Source organism: Marmota marmota, unplaced genomic scaffold, assembly GCF_001458135.2.
Source record: "Marmota marmota marmota unplaced genomic scaffold, marMar, whole genome shotgun sequence".
Classification (NCBI taxonomy): domain Eukaryota; kingdom Metazoa; phylum Chordata; class Mammalia; order Rodentia; family Sciuridae; genus Marmota; species Marmota marmota.
In genome coordinates, this window is record NW_026000168.1 from 3,180,007 (window position 1) to 3,193,394 (window position 13,388).

Here is a 13,388-nt window from a genome sequence, read left to right on the forward strand (position 1 = left end):
GGGGGGGAAGCAGCGGCGGAGGTTGAATGAAAGTCACTGCGAGTCTTCCCCAGGTTCCTTCTGGCATGATTGCCCAACACCTCTGCAAGCCAACACCTGGCTGGCTGCTTATCAGCTGTAACCCTTTAGGCAGAGAGGGCAGGACAGTCCTCTGGAGGTCACTGCCACCTCCCAGGTCTCCAGGCAGCCCAGGATTGAGGTCTGGTGGTGTCCATCTGTAGCGGGTAGAAGGAAAGATCTAAGGACTCTTCCTCGATTCAGAAAGGGGCTTCTCGACCACACTGACTTACCCGGTCCCAGGGAGGGGCCAGGACAAACAGTCAGTTTCATAAGAGGCCAAAGGGCGGCTGGGGAGGCAGGGAACAGGGAGAGAGGTGAGGCACCCTGCAGTCCCCCCGCCCTCCCGGGGCCTCTCTTCATCCTCTGGAAGAGACATGGCAAGGAGGGCGCCCCCCAGGCTTAATCACACATCTGAAAATGGGGGTGACCTGCGTGTCACTGTCTAGGAAGGAAAGTTGAATAAGGAGCGCAAGATTTCAACTGCAAAACTAAGCACCCACGTGTACACACGCAGCTCCGGTGCTCACATGGGGGACAGAGCCACCTTCCTACCATAGCACCCGAGGCCCTGCTATCAGAGTTCAACACACAGCCCAGCTTCCCCAGCTCTCTTGTACTTATTCCTTCTCCTCTGTATTCCTGGCCCCTCAAACTGGACTTGTCCTTTAGTGTCCCAGAAGGAATGAGACACATTTGAATTAAAAGCAGAGTAAGTTCTAAGGACAGTCACTAAAACTGAACCTGCACTTGCTACGGAAAAAGTGCTCAGTGTTTTATGGAATTATATTTACTCCTTTAGTCCAATTAAGGGCCAGATGAGGTACGGGGAGTAAAGCAGAGTGTTCAAGCAGCCTCTGTGGGGTCACACGGCTAGCCAGGGACAAGCCAACCACTGTGTATACAGTGGTCCCTGTGTGTCCTCGCATTCCGTTGCTCAGAGGACTGAGCCAACCTGGGGGTGGAGATATTCTCTTAAAGTAGCTGTACTGAACACATACAGACTGATTTGGGTCATTATTCCTAAAACAATACAGTATCACCAGTATCCATAATGCATTTTAGAATGTCCCAGGTATTAAAAGTATTCTACTGTGGTGCCCATCTATAGTCCCAGCAGCTCAGGAGGCTGACAGGAGGATCACAAGTTCAAAGCCAGCCTCAGCAACTTAGTGAGGCCCTAAGTAACTCAGCAAGGCCCTGTCTCTAAATTTAAAAAAAAAAAAAAATTCTAATTGCTCAGTAGTTAAGCACCCATAGGTTCAAAAAAAAAAAAAAAGAATTCTAGAAATGAATGAAAGTGTGAGGGAGGTGTTCATGGGATCTATGTGAACACTGCATAATTTTATAAAAGAAACTCATTCAAAGGGGGTCCTGAAACCAACTATCCCCAGATATGGAAGGACAACTGTACTACCTCCAAGATGCATTAACTAAAGAAGTTAATTTTTGACTCAGGAGCTGCTAAGGTCCTCAAGTTGGTTATATATTGGATTTTCAAGATTAATTTTAACTTCCTGAGATCTAGGCACTGACTTGATGTATGATCCCACTCACTCTCAGCAACACACTGTGCTCATATCACCTGCGACTGACAGAGAAAGGAGACAGCCACTCCCTTCTCCCCACCTGGGGTTTCCTTCTGGTGACAACGGTCGCTGGGACTCCCCCTCCTCATTTCTGAGCTCAGTGCAAATAAACGCACTTTCCAGATTCCAAAACAAACACATCTTAATAATTTGTATCACAAACATTTTATGTCACAGATTAGATATGATAATGGGGGATGAAATCATTTCTCAGTTTTTGACTCTAACGTGCAGTCTTCAGTGGCACTGAGAATGGACGAAAGCCCTTGGAGGAGGAAGAAATGGTGAATGACATTGAAGAATACTCCAGTTCTGGAAGTAGCTCAAGGAAAAGAAAAAAAAAAAAAAAAGCTCTCCGGTAAACTTCCAATTTTTTTATGTCTTTTTATATTTAGAACTTGTCTTCCTAAAATTTGAAGCTAAGCATGTATCCAAAGAGTCTTTTCAAAGACGACTTTTATTTTAAACCCCTAAGTACCAAAGTAATGTAAGTTCATCGCGTGAAAGTACCGCAAACAGCATAATATAAATAAATCAAAAGCAAACACAGCCAATGTTCAGAAGTGGCCACGCCACCGCAGTGGGGGCGCCTCAGCTCTCACCCCCACAATCCCTGTCCCTCGCCCCCAGTAGAGCGACTGCAAATCACTCAGCAAAGCAAGCTCCCTGCACAAACCCCTGAGCAGGACTGCCCCTGGGATGCCGCTACTCCACAGCAGTCGTGGGATCCTGAGCTAACAGCTTAGCAAACTTCTCGTGCCTAAGTTTCCACATCTAGAAACAAGGAAGCCGTACCCAGCTCATGGATCACGGCAAGGATCAAACAGATCACACAAGCCAGTATTTACAAAACAGTCAAGGCCTGCCGGAAAGTTCCACTGAGGTGTCTGTGAGATACGCTTTGATATTAATTAATATTCAGCGAAGAAGAAAACCAACCCAAAGATGCCTACGTCTAAAAGTGCACATACAAAATTAATCTGTAGAAAAAACAAAACTCATCGGAAGAGAAGAAACCAGATTTTCTCTCTCTAAACCCTTCAGTGATCCAAGACTGCATTTTAAGCAATCTGCCTCATTACCACCTAGTTCAAAGCTTCAAGGTCCGACCCAAACGCCAGCTCCCATTCTCAGGGACCAGGTAAAGAACTTTTCTCCAGCTCTCTCTCGGGACCATCCCTCTATAGCATATAAATGGGGTCGAAAAGGCACAGCGGGCGGGGGGCAGGTTGGCTGAGGAACTGCAGCTTCGAGGTCCCTCTGAACAGGAGGCGCTGTCCCTCTGCCACATCCCACCAGACACGGTGAAGCCACCATACTGTGAGGCCCCCCAGTCTCCAGAGCTGAGCTCTTCTCAAGTGGCATATTATGGAACTAGAGACACAAAATGTCATGCCCACTTCAAACACATTACCAACAAACTGCGGAGGAAAAAATGTTTTCTCTAATATTTATGCACTTCACAAAGAGATGCTGAGGAGAGGAATACCTGGAACAGATAGCAACGTTTGGCCTACATGTTCCAACTTCAACTCTCAAAGGAGTAGATATGATTTTTCCAAAGGAAACGACTCCTGTAGCATGAAACTACCAAGGCTTCGTCCGCAAAAGCATTCTACAAAATGTCAAGACATTTGTAAGAGTCAAGTGTGCCGTAAAACAAAATGACATAAATTACAGAATATTTCTATTTGTTGATTCCAAACACAACAACCTATAACTAGCTAAAAAACACTCCTGGGATTACTCAAATGCAAAGGTAGGGCACAGAAAATTATTTTGCTCTCTGGCGAGTGGAGTGTCCCTGGTTCAATGAAAACCTTAATAGTATATCAAAAAAGAAAGGAGTACGTGTAGCACTAGCCTGTACAGACAGACAGTAAGGGTCCCAGCCACGGCCCATGCACATCTCCAGGTCCCTCAAGTCACTGTGACAATGCATACATTCCTAGCATACAAAACAAACACACTACCTTTTAATGATTTAAATGGAATTTTGCACTTCCATTCAAAACCCAAATTTTAATTGTGTCAGAGAAAAATAAACAGAAATAGAGAAGGAATCACTGCTGTATACCTGGAGCAAACCGGACACTGTAATACAGCAAAACCACCCCAGAATTTTAGACCTTTAAATCTTTTGATCTCTACTATCTATGGCTACCTTCCTGGATACCTCAGACAGAATTCAAAGGATGGAAACTCTTATTAAAACAAATCCCCTTTTTCCCTGTTAACCTCATCAAATGCATCAATCAGTTCTAAACAATTCCCTCTAAGAAGTATTTAAATTCTCAGTATTTATGTCTTTATTTTAGGTTTCTGCAACTGATATTCCACTATACACACAACTCACACTTTACTAAATGCCTATCTGTGAGTGAAGAAACCATGGAGATTCAAACATAAATAAAGGACTACCCTTGGGAAAATTAAATCTGTGCAAAAGAGAAGTCTGTAAGGGACTACTTACTACTGAACACACTACATCCTACAGAACCAAATGCAATAAGGCAGGAAAAAGAAATATGGAAATGGGAGTAATATTGCTATCTATGAAACGGCAAATTTCTTCAGGTTATTTTAATAATACATACATATATACAAAGAAGATGATCAAATTTAAAATATACAAAATAGGGCTGGGGTTGTGGCTCAGCGGTACAACACTTGCCTAGCATGGATGAGGCACTGGGTTCGGTCCTCAGCACTTCATAAAAATAAATTATATAAAGATATTGTGTCCATCTACAACTATATATGTGTGTGTGTGTGTGTGTATATGTGTGTGTATGTACACACACACACACACACAATAAATACAGGGCTGTCCATATACACTAAATAGTAGGAAAATATTAATGGGACATTCTTTCTAGGCATAGGTACATAGCTATAAAATTTTCATAAGAAACACAACTGAGTACTTGAATAAAAGGATAATCACACTCTTTTCCGGATAAGGAGATGTAAGATGGAAAAGAATTCAATTCTTCTGTCATCATTAGCTATTTCAAATTCCAATCAAAATGAAAATGGAATTAGCAGACTGAGGATATAGCTAAGTGGCAAAGTATTTGTCTAGTATGTGGGAGGCCCTGGGTTCAATCCCCACTACTTAAAAAAAAAAAGGAATTATTTTTAATGAAAAACTTACAATAAAAGCAAACAAAACTTCTTTTAGGATAATAAGAATTATGAAATAGGTGATGGTAAATATCAAAACAGTATGGAATTATAAAGTAATGTATCACCCTAGTTTAGATTCTTTCGAAACTGGTTATTTTAACATTAACAAATAACCAAATAACCTAAGTGGGATACACTTCCTGTACCCACTCATATCTTCATCAGTTTCTTGGCTGTTAACTAACCCTTCTACCATATTAGCATTAGGTTTCTGGAAAAATATTACTTGTACTATTTTTTCTTATTTTCATAAAAACTGCCTTAAGTCCTGAAAGTTTCATATCTTATGATTAATAAATATCAAATTCTGACACCTTCCAATGTCGAGATCGCTGGCCCACCAAAAAACAGTCTCTGCACAGATGCTCATCTGAGTCTGCCTCAGCGACTCCCTAAATGATAGGCCACCTCCACTTGACTACTTGGCATTGCAACGAGAGACAGATAAATATAGGCATTTATGTATTTATCAGCAATGTCCTGAGTCCAGTATTTTCTCAGGTCATTTTCTTAACTCCATTCTGTGTACATTCATTGACAAACTTTTTACAAGAGAAAAGTTCATTAAGTAAATTAATTTGCATTATAGTTTCTTGGCGTGTTTGGCCAAATTTAGGTACAGCAAAGTTGCAGGCAATATTAGTTTCATTTCACTTCTGTACAGATGTCACATTATCTAATTTAAAATAGGCACTCCATGATGAGGTATTTCCCAATGACGAGATATTTCCAAGTAGTTATACAATTTCAGAAGCATCGCTGACTTTCTGAGCTTGCGTTACGTAACCTGAGTTCTTCCCTTTCCTTTGCAGAAAGGAAAATTATAACATGTCCAGTTGGCAATCTTTTGTTCTAATAATTGTAATTTGCTAAAGGTTTCAAAGGCAGTTGTATGTGTTTGTATGCACGACATTCGAGTTATTAAAATTTCCAACAAATGTTGAACAAAATACAAATTCAGACTATTCCCTTCTTAAAGTTTAATGACATGGTAGACCATTCACACTAATTTACAAAATACTTTTTCAAAATCTCAAATATTTATCCCTATAATCCCACTGGTGGTTAAGTAGTTGTGGGTATTCAACATGAATCTCAACGTAAAACCTTGGTATCTGGTCATCTGTGCACACATAATAATATTTGTAATGGTGGTAGTGAGGTCCAGCTTCTTCTATTCAAGGGACGGATACTGTAGTCTAGATAGAATTATGAAATATGTGGTCACCACTATCGCTTCCAAGAACATTTTACTCTTCGTGTTTCTTAATCCAGTAAAAATGGGCTTTCCACAACACGTTCCCCAGAAAAGCATCCAAATTCATCATCACAAAAACAAATGACTTCACCTTCAACGTTATTTTTAAACCTAATTTACAATCATCATCATCTTCACATTAGGTATTTCATCTTCAAAAGAATGAAATGCCAACCACTTTAATTTGTTTTTCATGATTTGGATGTTTAAAAAAAAATCAAACTATTACCAGAATGACCTTGAGTGAGTTTCTATTTGAAGCGTCCAATACCATAAATGTGAAGTTGGCGGCACTCATGGGTGTTATTAAAAAAAAAAAACAAAAAACCTTGCATTAACAGTACCACACAACCCAGGTCACCAATGCCTCCTCAGATGTGTCTAAGAAACCTCAGAATGCAGCATGAATTTAGAAAACACACCTTGGATCTAAAGGAAAGTCACACTTCATGGAATAAAACATAAACACAGGTTCTGCCATGGCCCGAGGTCCAGCCTTCTTAGAATAAGTCCTCGTTTGGAAAACGACGTGGTACTTCTCTATTTTCTGAATGCTCAGTGGCTTTACTGGGACCCCCACAGTGAACAAAAGCATTCTATGGAAGTTAATGTCTGGGGGACCCTCCTGCTCTCCAGGAGGAACACTTTTTAAGGTTCATCACCACCAAAAGGGTTTATCACAAAATGTATGCTTTTAAAATGTGAGCACACAATAAAAATTAATATTTATACGTTGACAGCATTCAAAAAGGAGAAAACCCGAAAACCAACTCTAACAAGAACATTCAGAGTGTATCTTCCAGCAGAATTGCTGGGCCTCTGTTTTTCCCCACTGACACCAAGAACTGCAAGACACAGGGGTTCGTGACAATGTCCCAGAACAGGTCAAGAGAGAAAGGAAGCCAGGTGTGGTGGCGCACGCCTGTCATCCCAGGCGCTCGGGAGGCTGAGGCAAAAGGATCACAAGAGCAAAACCAGCCTCAGCAAAAGCAAGGAGCTAAGCAACTCAGTGAGACTCTGTCTCTAAATAAAATACAGAACAGGGCTGGGGAGGTGGCTCAGTGGTTGGGTGTCCCTGAGTTCAATCCCTGGTACCCAAAATAAAGAGAGAGAGGAAGGAAGCCTGCTGATCACCTCTCCAAGACCACTACGCACATGTCTCACACACCCTACGCTGACACCACACAGGAGCAGAAGCAGCATATAAAGTTCATGTCTGCTTCTAAGAATGCTTTAATGCAAATGAAAAATCTGAAAAAACGTCAAACCCGACAGGATTCTTGAGCAACAGGTTTGAAGGCAGGCTTGCCCCAGAAAATCGGAAACAGTGAGTCCTCATTGGAAGTACCTCATTCTCTGCCCACAGTATCCTCATTTCCACAGGAGATCTGGACCCAGAACAGTTTGGCAACTTGTTCAAGGCCACGAAACTCATATGAGAGAATCCTAACAGCAGAGCACGTGTAAGCACCATGGAATAAATACTGCCTTTCTGTGACACAGAATAGAAAAGATAGAGAAGGGACTTGAATGCACAACTGAAATCCCAGTGACTTGGGAGGCTGAGGCTGGAGAATGGCGAGTTAAAGGCCAACCTCAGCAACTTAGTGAGTTTCTGTCTCAAAAATAAAAACTAGAAAGGACCCTGAATGTGCTCAGTGGTAGAGTGGTTTTCTAGCAAGCCCAAGACTCTGGGTTGGATCCCCAGTGCTATAAAATAAATAAAGAGCCTATTATATATTGAAATCCAGTCTACACTAGAGCAATTATAATTAATAATGCAAAAGCATTAATCAAAACTTAATTCTGTACATACATAACTAACTATACAACTGGTGGGATTCTATATCAGGTACAACCAGAGAATGAGAAATTATTTAAAAAAAAAAAAAAAAAACAATTTGATTCTGCAACCACAACTTACTTCACAATTCTAACCTTTGCCTCACACCATACAGTGAAATAAAATTAAGACAGTTGCAGGGATTGGGGACATAGCTCAGCTGGTAGAGTGTTTGCTTTGCATGCACAAGGCCCTGGGTTCAATCTCTAGCACACACACAAAAAAAAATCCCTTTGGGCCTGGGCTGTGGCTCAGTGATAGAGCACTTGCCTAGCATGAGTGAGGCACTGGGTTCAATCATCAGCACCACATAAAAATAAATAAACAAAATAAAAATATTGTGTCCAACTACAACTAAAAAATAGTTTTAAAAAAGAATCTAATAAGGAAGCAAAGTGACGCACCTGCATGTCTGTCTCGGTGTTACTTATGTCAGCCAAATGTGGAAATCCTGCCAACAGCCAACCAAAGAAATGGCAAATAAACGATGGTAAACTATATAATCTGAATGCAATTGTGGCACTCTTGAAAAATCGTGCTTATGGAGACTATTTAATGATACAAAAAATGTTCCTGGTATAAAATAAAAAAGAAAAGAATCAGGAAACCAATCCATTTAATATCACTTATAAGTGTCTGTTCACTAGAACAGATTCCACAAGTTAGATTTAAACACACGGAAATGGTAATGACTATCTTCTTAAGGATGGGGGAGAAACGAGGAATTCCTAGAGAAACACGATTCACTTGAGTGAATCGCCAAGTTACCTTTCTGAACAAATAACTGGGAGATTACCAGCTTCCTGTCTGGACTGAGAAGGAAAATAGGGAGTTGGAAAGGTGGATGCTTTGCAGAAAATGACTGTATCACATGTCTGCGCGCCTCTGGACTATTTTCCACACTTCAAATGGTCAAAATCAAAAATTCTCTAGAAAAGGTACCTGCCCATCAATGAATCTTAAAGTCCTCTGTGTCCCCAGAGCACAGCACGTGGCACAAACGACTGACCCCCACGAGAAAGTGCCTTAAAAGCTCCGTCTCCTCAGGGAGGGAGACTGAGCCAAGAACTGTGACAAACTAGAAATTCTGCTGGGAGCTTCTGTGTGGGGAGGTAGCTGGGCTGGGTAGTCATGGTCAAGGCCCCACCTCATGTCCACTGAGGCAGAGGAGAGGGAGCAGGAAGTCCTGGCTTCTGACTCCTCACTCTTTGAGACTGCATTCTACATTTGTCCGATGCAGGGAGACGAGGACAAAGTCACCCAGCAGCATGCAGGAGGCTGGGAGGAGGGGGTTTGGGGAGCTGGGCCCCCACCCAGGTCCCATTCACATGCCCACAATCATCCCGGGAACCTGTACTTAAGGCCACATGGGCCTGGCCTCCTCCGAGGGCCCCAGAACTGGCCTGGCCTCCCAGGTCTTTCCCAGATGTGGGTCTTGCCAACTGGATTCCACCTGCTGTCCCCGTCTTCCTCCTGTGAGCCCCTGCAGCAATGACCTTACATCTTGCAGGCCCAGAAAAGAACCTGGCTCGTGGAACCACCTTTGGTCATTGAAGCCAAGCCTTTAAATCCTCCCAAGCTCAGTTTCCTAACTTCAAAAACAAGATGCAATCACGAAGCCATTTAATAAAAAGATAATCAGAATCGTGAGGATGTGGGGAAACTGGAACCCTTGTGCTCTGCTGGTGACAACGTAAAGCTGCTCAGCTGCTTTGGAAAGCGATCTGGTAAATCAGCAAAAGGATGCAATTCCACGTCTAGGTATGAAGTCTACTTCAGCAAAGAATGTGTATAGGAATGTGATTGTCCATGTGCTTCAAACACAAGAGGAAAAATCCAGCCACGTGACTCTGGGAAAACCCGTCCCCTCTGCATCTCATACTCCTCACCTACAAATAGAGATGACGTCACATGTGCCTTTCAACTTACTGGGTGGACGGAAGAAAGTGGACACATCAGCTATGGCAACTGTCCCTGCAAATGCAGAGCTGTGAACTCTCCGCTTTGTGGGCCTGGCCTCGCCGGGCCCCTCCCCTGAGGTTTGCTTCCTTCAGTCCCCGTCACCTGCAGTCAACTCATCCCAAAACTATGATGTTTTGAGAGAGAGAGAGAGACTAGTCACACATAATTCCACTGCATTGCTATAACCGTCCTACTATTGGCTACAGTTGACCTCTGGCCTTGCCTAGCTTACAAATTAAGCTTCGTCTTAGGTGCACATGAAGAGGGGAAGCATGGAACACACAGGCTTGGTCCTCCCCTGGGGATCTCCTCCGGAGACCACTGTTTGCTATCCCAGACAGAATCTCTGCACACCAAGTTCTACACCATCCAAAGTGTCCCCCGTGAATCCTCTGTGCAGGGTCCTCATTGTCTGTTCACTAACAGGAAAAGGCAAAGCTGAAATTCCTCTTTGCTTTTTTGCCCCCCTCCTCAAGGAGTAAGAAAGAAAGAAAAAAAAAAAAAGCAAATGAGTTATGGCAAGTAGCAAGGAAATGCTCTTCATCTTCTGTTTTCAAAGCCAAGATGCGATACCCAACTGCAACCAACTCCCTCCATGTGTCTCCATCCCAGGCAGAGGAGATGCCCTGCCTATGGCAGGAGCCTGGGTCTACACCAGGACTCTCCAACCTGACCTCCTCTTGGGCTTCTGCCTCCTAAGCAGTCGAGACATGGAAGGATCTGGAAGTTCTACACACGACCTCTCCATGGTGCCTCTGCCCGGACTGGGAGCGGGTGATGATAACCACTGTGGGCACAACCAGGGCGACCACAGGAGCCTAGGATTTCCCGAGGGCCCGCTCTGCTCCAGGCCTCCCGTTTGCTCCAAGTGCATTACGCCATTAGCCGCTCTAGTCCTCCCCATGGGCCCTGTGCCTGCGGGGCCACCCTACCATTAGGTGGGCATGAAAACCAAGGCACACCAGTGTTTAACAGCAAGTGCAGAATCCTGTGGCCGGGAAGTGGTGGACGGGCTGTGAAGCAGTCGCTGCCTGGCTTGGGACCGCTGCGTGGCGCCCTGGGCTGGATTCCTGACCAGGCACCATGAAACTCTGCCTCTGGAGACTGGGATCACATGGCCAGCGGGATCTACCTTCATAGGACGTGAATTACCCTTGTGACAACGCGCCCAAACCATGTCACAGACAAGCTGGCTGAGGCTAAAGAGGTCCTCCAGAGCACCCAGTCCCCACCTGGGGCCGTTCCCTCGCGCTCTCTCTTTGATGAGCGGTGGGAAGAGGACTGGGCCTCTTCTGGAAGATGCAGGATGTGAGGCTGGGGATGAATGCAGGAGCCAGCTGGGGACAAACCATGGGGGCTGGGTGTGACAGTGCACATGCCCTGTGGTCACAGAGTGGCTGTGAAGGATGAAGAAGAGAGAATAATGTCCCGGCCCGTGCAGGGAGGAGGCAAAGGCTCTGACTGCCTTGTGGGTCAGCGCATGGCTAGAGATGCGCTCTTCCCAGAAGCAGGAAGCAGGCGGGCATCTTACTTACGTGGCCCAGGTGCAGATGCAGCAAAGGAGCACAAATCCAGACTCTCCTTCCAGAGGGCAGCCACCCAGGCCGACTCCACCCAATTTAGCGCTTGTGAAAGGGCTCCCTGCAAAGACCAGCCCCAGAGGAGGAGAGAGAGAGAGAGACACCCCATGCCCCCCAGGTAGGCCGGGCAACCCCGTCTCTTCCTGAGCCCTTCAAGACACAGCACCAAAGAAGGCTCGAATATATATATATATATATATATATATATATATNTATATATATATATATATATATATGTATATATATATATATATATATATATATTGAATATAACCGCTGCTCTATGCAAATATTTGAACATTTAGAAAATTTGGTATTCTAGCCATGGGTCTTCAATTTTCCAAAATTTTACATTTTGGAACGAAGACACATCCAACGTGGTCTCAATGCCAGGTTGGACTTCGGTTCTAGGCACACCCTGTGAATTCATCTGTCAAAGAGAACTTCTCCACCCCCGGGAGGAAGCGCCTTAGAGAATGCCAAGCACCTAACCGCCCCGGGATGCTCTCGGGTGAAGCTGGCACCGGCTCCTCGCACGCCCTTCAGGGGAGCGAGGCAGTGGGTGCCAGGGTGCCGGCGGTGACTTCACCCCCGTAATCCTCGGGGCACGTGTGAATACCCAGCTTCCCAGATTATCAGTAAGGTGATAGCGCCCGGGTGTGAGACCTGCTTGGCACCAGTGGAGCGAGGCTCCCTTGGGCCACTTGCGGTTTCGCTTCCTGTTATCTGCACCTGCACCGATGTCAGAGGCAAATAAAAAACACCCAACAAAACCATATTTTGGGAGCTTATTCAAAAGCGAAGAGAGAGAACCAAAGCAAGTCAACCCAAGCTCCAAAACCCAACAGCAGCGTCACCAACCGGAGGCTCGGTTCTCAGGCCCCATTCGAAGGTCAGCCGGCCTCCTCCCTGCGCTGAGGATCCTGGCCCAGTTCCCCATCCTCTCCACCTCTTAGATGCTCAAGGAGGGGCCTTGGCTAGGGAGGAGGCCACTTAACCAATAGGAGCAGGGCGAGGGAGGAGACTTGGTTACGTAAGAGGCCGCCTAACCAATAAGGACAGAGCTAGGAGGAGCCTTGGCTCAGTAAGGGGCCGTTTAGCCAATAGGGACAGAGGAACACTCATCACAGGTGCTAACACACACGAGGCCCCTGGACTCCCAGGGCACCAGGTGTCACATCCTACCGGGATTACATCATTTGATCCACAGACAGAGGAGGTGAATTCTATCATTATGTCCTTTTAAACGCACAGGCACGCACGCACGTTTATAGACGATGAAGGCAGATGAAAGCAACTCAGAAAGTTTAACAAGCTATAAGTCATCCGATACCAAAAAAAAAAAAAAACCTTTTTTAAACCCAAGTGGGCTGAACTGGAGTCCTGGCCCTTAACTACCACACGACCTGAGACCAAACATGGGCTTGGCTGCACCCCCAACGGGTGCCTTGGGCATCCACCAAACTTCTCATTCCTGAGAGTCAGATGGCTTTTGCAGTTTGGGGTTTTTTAATTAGGGATATTTGGGAATATATTTCAATGATCCTTTGGGGAAGTTATTTCCTTGCTGGTTTGTGATGGAAATTGAAAAGAGGAAAGGAAAGAAACCAAATTGCCCACCAAGGAGTTAGGGACTACAGACACCAAGGTCTTTGGTCACTCTGTCCCGGATGCAGTAGTAGGGGTTGAAATACAGATGGGGAATGACAGCTGGGTGGACTTCAGATTACAAACTGACCTTCCCCAATAGGCTGGTTTCCCAGGGAGACGCCATGCATGAGGCTGGTGTTAAAGCAACTCCCCCGTAGAACATCTGTAATGGGAAATCACTGCTGGAACGTTTTACTCTGGTTTTTACAATTCATTGTGCAATAGTCTTTGCCAAATACACCTATCTTTTTTTTTTTTGG

The 13,388-nt window shown here is 44.7% G+C and overlaps 1 protein-coding gene across 7 annotated transcripts in view; it reads right to left on the reverse strand.

The window, feature by feature from the left end:
- Positions 1-13,388, reverse strand: part of Foxp1 (forkhead box P1) — a 616,519-nt gene that overhangs the window by 499,321 nt on the left and 103,810 nt on the right. Inside the window, exon 1 of one of the 7 annotated variants that reach the window (XM_048787004.1) lies at positions 12,340-12,358. The exons of the other annotated variants lie outside the window; for them this stretch is intronic. The gene's annotated coding sequence lies outside the window, so the exon portion shown is untranslated. Of the gene's footprint in view, positions 1-12,339; positions 12,359-13,388 lie in introns of those variants that run through there. 7 annotated transcript variants of the gene reach the window in all.